The sequence below is a fragment of the Scardinius erythrophthalmus genome, assembly GCF_964197995.2.
Source record: "Scardinius erythrophthalmus genome assembly, chromosome: 1".
Classification (NCBI taxonomy): Eukaryota; Metazoa; Chordata; class Actinopteri; order Cypriniformes; family Leuciscidae; genus Scardinius; species Scardinius erythrophthalmus.
Genome location: NC_138221.1, coordinates 48,358,883 through 48,367,712, shown reverse-complemented (window position 1 = coordinate 48,367,712; position 8,830 = coordinate 48,358,883). Strand labels below are relative to the sequence as shown.

Sequence of the window (8,830 nt, the reverse complement as noted above, 5' to 3'; positions counted from 1 at the left end):
AGCTATTTGATGGCAGAGGATTTATTGCGAACTACTAATCATTAACAAGGTCAATGGGAGTCATACGATTCTTGCAGCAACGATTTTCCATGCTTAATTTCCACATTTCTTGTTCATGTTTCAGATACTTGAGAAAAAAGCAGACCATGTCTACATCAAATCTTTAATGGAACATAATTAACAACACCGATAAGGTTTTGTGTTTTAAATTAAGCCGAACATGAAAACTAAATTTGCTAACAACAATGGTCTAAAACACTGATACCATACGACAGATGAAGTGATGTGAACAGTCAATAACTTATAAGGCCTTTCCTCTCTGAGAGCACCTACTGAAAAATAAATAAATTACAAAATATAGAACTATATCCCAAATAGGTGAGTGAACACAGAGTGTACCACTGTATTGCATTTTGGTTATGTGCAGTAGAAAATAAACAGATTGGAAAGAAATTCCACATTGTTTTTCTGGACTGTCATCCAAAACATCATAAACCTATTTCCTTCTGCATCTGAATAGTCACTATTAAATTAATCATGCATTCATAGGCTGGTGCGTTGGCGTCTATAACTCAGCTGTTTGCAACAGAGTATAAAGGCAATGGCGGTGTCCATTTGCAGCGTCCATTTGCAGCACCCCTCATTTGGGATCCAGAGGTGGAGCTACTAAACAAGTCCAGGTGATACATCTTCCTGTAGTCCGTCTCAAATAATACCATACTGGGCGAGCTCGTGCAACTCCAGATGGCTAAACGCTTCCCATGGACGCACCACAGTGATGTCTGTGCATGAAAGAAATTGGCAGATGAAGCACAGTGATGAGCCAGACAGTGAGCAGAATCAGTTTGCAAGAGTAATGGGTTTAGCATAACACAACACAGTCATTTGAACACTACAAAAGCAACGTTCCAAGGGCTGAACTCACCAGTGCCAAGACCCTTCATTCCTGGGATCTCATCACCAAATCTAATGGAAGGAGAGAAGAAATGAATCCCAAAGTTAAGTCTATTTCCTTATACAGTGTTAAAAACAAAGATTCCAAAAGGAAGTTTTCACAGAACCATTTAGTTTTAAAAGAACCATTATTTTTTCTTAGTGTGAAGAACATTTTTAAATTACACTGTTAAGAACCTTATGTGGAATGAAAAGGTTCTGTGGATGTTAAAGGTTCTTCATGGGACCACAGATGCCCAATAGGAACCTTTTTTTTTTTAAGAGTGCCTTTTTGGGAGGTTTGCTTTTGAATTGTCTAGTCACTCTCTATTTAAGTTTAGGGGGTCCTCTTCTGGGTGTTGTTGGTCCTACTCTTGTTGGGATGGGTGAGTCACTGAGACCGTCACAGCTATTTCCCAAGCTCATCTCATACACCGTGTCCGTATCCAAAAAATCAGGCTCTTACGTGGGCTCTAGTGTTTACAGATGACTTCTCGTTCAATGTCAGTCTCTCTCCTTGTGGTCGGCTTAAATACACTCAGGCTGATTTGTGTTTGCGTCAATGGGTCAACAACAAAGGCTGACAGATTGGCGCAGTGACACAGAAGCAATTTGGTAAACAGGTAAACTCGAGCAAAGGGCCAGGATTACTCCTCGGATTCTGAAAACACAAACCGGCCTTCGTTGAGAAATCTTTCTGAATGGTCTACTCGCATACTTAAGTTCGCCTGGAGAGTCTGTCATGGGTTAGAGAGAACATATTTCTCATTCATGAATCATGGCATATGAGGAAATGAATGAAAACTAAAGCATTCAATCTGTCAACAACTTTGATATGGCATGTTTCAAAGAAACTTCTAAAGATCTTTGCAAAGTGAGTTGCATATAGTAATTTTACTCAAAAATCTAAAATGATTGCAAATACTGTATCTCTTTTGATATCAAATATCTCTGAGGAATGTCAGCATTGACTTTCCTCAGGAAAGAACAAAGTTGAGAATAAACAAACAATGACTTTATGTCAAAGTAGCATAAATAGAACAATGACACTGGAAATATTAATCTTAATTATGTTTTAAATAATAATTAATTCAATTTATTAATTTCTCAAAATTTAAATGATAGTAATTATGAAGCTTAATTTACTGTTAAATCATTTTTTTATCAAATAGTTATGTTCTATCTATTTATCTATCTATCCATCGATAGATATCTATCAATACCATAATAATTAATTTTGAAATGGTTATTGTTGCCCCACAGTATTCAACACTACATTAAAGTGAGACAACAGTGTGTGTATCTACACTTCATGACACAGGGTTGCTGACGTTCAGTGTGGCGTAAGCTGAAAGACTAACGTACTTAAGGTTAAGTCCCTGACATTGTGAGTGAGGTTGAGCAGTGAGCACCATTAAGGAGATCTTGTCACACAGAGACAAGACATATGCCAAATGTAGAACTGGGATATCATGTGGCTGTGAGCCTTAATACAATTGAGAAAGAACACCTGCTTCTTTCAGAGAAGAGGAATTCAGGACAACAGGTAAAATATCATCTCATGCAGCCTTTTCCAAGAACTGCAACAATAAAAAAGGGCAGTTAAGGAAAAAGAGACCTCAAAGTCCTCCATTTCCAGTTCACAGCGTGATCTGGGTCTCTTTGAAAGTTAACTTCACTCTGAATTACCCACCATTCCCTGCAGGCATAGCTCCTAAAGTGTAGTTCGAAGATCTATAGGGAGCCTTCTGTGGCAATGCCATAAAACTGAGAAAGCATAACTTACCTTGGTCTCAAATCAGTACCTGGTTGTATTTCTGTGTTCTCTTTATTTTATGTTAAATATGATTTAAGAAAGTAAGGATTATTAGTAGCAGCCAGCAGCAGTCAGTAGCCACACTTTTATAAACACACATAAACAACTTTAAAAAAAGATGAAATAATTCAAACAGATATTAAACACTAATCCAGCTGGGGAAATGTAATTCAACTTTTAAACAGAAGAGGGTGGTAAGAATCTTAATAAAAGCTGATGCAATTAAATTGTCTAATAAAGAACAGTGGTTTGCCAGGGGCCTCAGCAATCTCACAAGGAGCCCAAATCGTACATCTAACTCAGTTAAAATGCTGCTATAAAAGCCTTTTTAAACAATCAAGATCTATGCAAACTGACATCATACACAGTTGAGATTTAATTGAATTCAGACAATTTCAGACCACTGCAAAGTTGGTTTGTGCAGAAAAGATTTGAATATTGTATTGGACAATGAGGGGCCTTGGAATCCAAATGCTGGTATTCTTTACTAGAGGATAAAAACAGGAATGACTGACTGATAAAAGCTGTGGCCTGTAGCGACTTCTTCAGCATTCCTTCTCTACACAAACTCCATTAATCCCTCCTCTAAACTACTGTAATGCAAATCCAGCAATACAGGATCTGTCACAATCTTATGCAAGGACTACAAGGATAAAAATCATTAAAAAAAAAAAACGTTGAATGCTATACGAAGTAGCCTATCAAATCGTCACTAGAAAAAAGTCTAATGCAATAACTGACCAATTTTAACTATCCAAATTTATTGTGTTATGCTATCCATCTAACACATTACATGGCGCAACAAATGCAGGCTATGTTTATCATAATTTAATAATAGCAAGATTTTACATTTAATAGGCTATTCAGCTTCTGTAGATATATTAAGACATGTATTCATTTTGTATTAAATTCAATTCTATCCTAAGCAAACTGCATTCAAATTGCATTAAAGTCACATTTAACGTTATGTGACATTTTGAAACACGTTCCTCACTACAGAGAAAAAGCGCAGTTGTTTGAAGCAGGCATTGTTTTACAGAAACGTCGAAAATCCTGTCGAGGAATTTACAGACATGTTGAGACAAAGATGTTATATAGCCTATTCTAGCAGATGAGTTTGAGTAGCCTACAAGGCATCTTGAGGAGCTCATAGATTGTGGCGCAGAGACTGCACACTGGAATGTGCAGATTGACACTGCCCTGTCTTTCTTCATTTTAAAAAGAGTTCCTGTGTAATCAATATCTTGCTACGGCTAATACGGAACATGGTTGTACATCGGAATTTTAAAGAAAAGTTTGATAAATCTAGGCTATTTGATTACACAGTATCAGATTCACAAAGCTAACGTTGCAGTAGGCTAGTTTGCTTTGCAGCACGTGCAACAACAGAGATTTGTCACGCTCACTCATGCTTGTTTTGTGAAACTGTTTCGACATTTTACATACTTTTGCCATTTTTAGCAATGTGATATTCTTTTGCAAGTGGCTACAAACATAAATAGCGATATTTACAAAACCGTAAAACAATTTTAAGTACTGGGCTGGTGTTTCTCTTAAAAGCTGTGTGTTAGTGTGAGGCGTAGAGTTGTGATTGGCAAACTCTATTTCCTGGTACGCACATGATCTGAACACTCTTGAACATCCGCATCTACAGTTCTGCAAGACGAGACAAGGCGGTAAGACACTTTTACTTTATTACTTTACTATCTAACTTTGTTTTCACTGTTCGAACCGTTTTGTTTCGCTGTAGAAATGATACAAAGATGTATACAATGCAAACAAAATTCATGCTGATATTATAAAGCTGGCTGCTAAAAAAATTTTTTTTATGATTTTTTTTTTTTTTTTGGAAATAATGATTATATAGCTGATCTTTGTGGTTTTCATTTTCTGAGTGACATTCTGAAATGGGAATCCTGTCTTGAACTGTAGTCGGTTTGGAGTAACTTGCAGATTTAAACTTTATTCTCAAGATTTCAGTTCACACCGTTCAAATTTATATGATTTAACTTCATTTTGACAGGAATGTTTGCTACTGAATGATATTAATATCTGGCTATGAGGATACTTTTGTGGATTAATAATCTCACTTATGCCATAGTATTAGTGCCTGCCCCCATCCTCTAACTTTCGATGTACTTTTTTGGTAAAGTCGTATGCAACCACATCCTCTTTTAACGTAAGACCAAACTAAGATCCTGTTCTGACTGGCTCCTCTGTACTCTATACACCACAGACACCTTACTGACATCCTTTATCACTTTATAAGTATGAATATTAAAAATTAGCAGAATGAGCAAATCATAAGACTTTTATATGTTATGTGAGAGATAATGTTGAGTACAGATAGTCTGACATTATCACAATTCTTTTTCCAGATGTATCACCCTAAAGGGGTTTATTTTGGAATTATGACTATAGTGACTGTACCATATCCTACTTGTTATGCTGCAATGGCCTCAATGGCAATCAGAGACATAGCCTAGTCTATATGTTGTCAGAGCGCGCGAACACATGGTCAGTCAGAGGTGTTTAAGAATCCGCTCAACAGCGACTTGGTACCAAAGTCGGTACTTTTGACAACACTAGATCTAAGTGGTTACATGCTTGCTAAATAAAACATAATAGCCTACCTTTTTACTAATGTGCTTGAAGGCCTTAACATGCTTGAAATGGCTGTTCACAGCTATATTTTTAATTGAAATAATTTTATTAGCTTACTTGTGATAATTTTTCAGAAATATTTGAGCTCTGAATGTTGCAATTGACCAATAAGAATCAAGAATTCCAGAAAGCTGTGTATTAAAAAGTTATTAAAATTACCACATCACCAAGACATGTCAAAATCTCACCTATTTTATTTCATTTAAATTGTCGTAAATATCTCTTTTTGCCATTTGAGTATAAGACCATGGGTAATTTTACTTGTGCATGAATGAGAAAGTTGATTTAAAGTGCTGGTGAATCACTGTTATTCTCTTAGTTTTCAAAAAAACACATCTTTTACACATACTCGCATAGCAAGTGCTATATATGATGGTGTTGTTGAGTGTCTTTATAGCCAAACTGGGATGCTTTCATCAGCATGAGAAGGTGTATTGCTATTTTATTGCAGCCTCTGGAGAATTCAGATGTGATTTGCTTTTCTTTTGAAAGCTCATTTTGCATTGACATGGTTTAAGGGGCTGTAAAATGATTGGAAAATTCTCGCGATATCTTTTAGCCTCATATTGATGAGTGTAGTAGATGACATACGTCAAGGTGCATCACTGAGCTGATAAATAGCCCTTAAAAGCTAGCGTGGAAATGATTTTCGAAGATATATTTTTTTCATTCTATCTGAACAGCTAGCCTAATTCTCTTTTTTCCACACTAAATAAACAAGTTTAGCCACTGGAGAAGCAGCCAAAAATATCACAATGCCTGACAAATCCGTAAAGAGGAAGCTGTGTATATTAACTGGCAGACCTCGATAAACAAGATCTCTGTCTATTGATCAAGATACCTTTTTCACTTCCTTCTTGAGGTGTTTGTTGTTCAGGCCTCGGCTTCCGCAGAACTTCCTGAGCTAGTGGAACAGGTCTGAATTGAAAGTGAATGCGATTCAGAAAAAGCCACAGGAGGAACCATTCAGAAGTGTTTAAATTAATTTAACTTTGTTGAGCAAAGTTAGATCCAATTTGTGAGCACATTCAGACAAGCTCCATTTTAAAAGAATGCCAGTGATGTAGACCGATTGGTTGAAACTAGAAGCTTGCTCTTGTTACTTCCTGTTTGTGCAACAGTTTCCAGTCATGCAGATCATAAGCGAAGAGAGATTTTGTTTTTTGTCGAAAGTGTGCATGCATGACTTTATCGTTAGTCTTTTATGATTTTTTTGTTAGTTTATTTTTTTTTCTCCTAGTAAGATAAAGCAGCCCCCTCAAGAGTTGGTTGATATCTTGACAGAAGTAGTCATTGGAAATCACAGGCTGCCAGATACCAGCAGTATTGTGCTTTCAGCTTAGGGTAGTTTGATAGTTCTGTTATGTAATTTGTCAAATTCCTTTTCATAACAACTGTCAGTCAGTCTGAACTCGAATCCCAGATTGTGCTAGCACAATGTGAAGCCTACTCTTTCGGATAGAATAACCACAAATGAGATCTCTTTCATTTCTCAATTCTTTCTTCTAGATAGGAAACAGTTTACATGGAGAGCAATTTGAGACTTAAAGTTGGCATGAAACAGAAGTTGCGATAGTCTTTTCTTCCCTTTTGTGATGTATATCTGAGTGAAATGGCTTCAATCAATGCCTATGGGGAATTGATTGGATGGTAGGGATGTTACTATTGGTTAATCAGTGTGTGACAAAACCGGGGTGTGTGTGCGTGTGTTAGGGGTGGATGGAGTTTTCCCCTCCTTTCCACCTCGCTTTTAAATCGCTTATGAATGCCTGTGCGGCATTAGTGGCAATTCGGGGGCGGCAGTTGCTTCGCTTTGAAACCAAATCTTCCGCCATCGTCTTGTGAGTCAGCTTGCCTCACTCGTCACGTGATAGATGAAATCTGACTCCTGCTGCTGATCTGTGTTTTGACTTTCGTTTGGCTCATGCTGAATTTAGCAGACACGTTCAGTTTTTAAGTGTAGTGTCTGTTCTCTAACTGAACCAAAATAATTGTATTACTATAAAAAAATCAAAACGACAGTGGGGGGCGGTGCCGCGGTGGGCAAGTGAAGTAATCGGTGTGTGGTTGAACACGTGCAACACCGACTATTGCAGCAAGTCTATTGGATGGTTTTGGTGACCGTTTGTCCCGCCCTCGCACCAGTAAACACATCTTCAGAGAAGAGGTGTCAATGCAAGAGGGAGGGGAAGTTTTTAATTTGATTATGAGAACAATTTAAAAAAAATGTCCATGGATAAAAATAATTTATAATAAATGAAGAGTTCAGATGCAAAAGCCTCTAAGTGCCATCTGAAATTTTCTTCTAGAATGATCATTTTTATAAAGCTTGTATTATTTAAGTTAAGTAATTTCACTTAAATGACAATTAATAGGTAATTTGCATTGCCATTTAAGTGAAATTACTGAACTTAAATATACAAGCTTGATAAAAATGAGAATTCTAGAAGAAAATTTCAGATGGCACTTAGAGGTTTTTGCATCTGAACTCTTCAAATACTGCAATATTCAATAAAAAAAGAAAAAAAAGAATAACCAATTTTGAATTCATGGTGAAGTTCCCCCTGCTTCTTTTCTCCTGAGATAAAAACCCTGTAATCTCACATGTGTCTCTGCAAGTTTGGAGTCACATATTCTGCTTAAATTTGCCAAAATACATTTTCAATCAGATGTCAGAGATTTGAGCGTGAAAGCAAACATTTCTCATCAAATTCTTCTAATTATAAGGGTGGTATTAGTGAATAAAGCTAAAATTCATGATTTTTAAAAAATAACTTTAATTAGTTGAATGCTGTAGTTATCAGACGTTTGTGTTATATTTTTTCTTTTGCACTGGCACTTCAGTCTCACGCCTCCTTCATCTGCTCTATTGACATGTCAATCTGCACATCTAATTTTCTTTTGGCTCTGCACGAGAATGAATAACTAACTTCCTATGATTATGATACTTGTAAGTACATGTAATGTCGCCTTTGTGCTAAGTAAACCTAATTTATAAAATGGATAGACTCTAAATTCTGATTGGATTGGATGAGCCACATTCATTGCCGTTTTGCATGACCATCGTGACTTATTGCTTCTTTATACTAAATATAAATACTACTTCAGATGTGATCCAATGTGTCTTTACCTAGTTTACACATCAGATCATGTGCTGTGTGTGCCATAGCTCTGCACCAGACATGCAGTGAGACGCCTAATTGGTCGGCGCACATAAACCAATGTCCTTACAAGTCTCTTGAAAAATTGCTTTGGCATTGCAGCACCCCTTAGCAAGATGCTACCAACGACAGAGCATCAAGGCCGTGTGAAATGCAGAGGCACGCCCAGTGTAACCTCCGACAGGTTCCTCTGACAGGACCATGACCCCTGAGAGAGATGACGGAATGACGTGATGGAGAACTACAAACTGATAGA

The 8,830-nt window shown here is 37.0% G+C and overlaps 1 protein-coding gene across 1 annotated transcript in view; it reads left to right on the top strand.

Moving 5' to 3' along the window:
• Positions 1 to 3,715: 3,715 nt before the first annotated feature.
• arhgdig (Rho GDP dissociation inhibitor (GDI) gamma) overlaps positions 3,716 to 8,830 on the top strand; it is a 29,845-nt gene continuing 24,730 nt past the window's right edge. The window contains exon 1 of the mRNA XM_081365680.1: positions 3,716 to 4,425. The gene's annotated coding sequence lies outside the window, so the exon portion shown is untranslated. The remainder of the gene's footprint in view (positions 4,426 to 8,830) is intronic.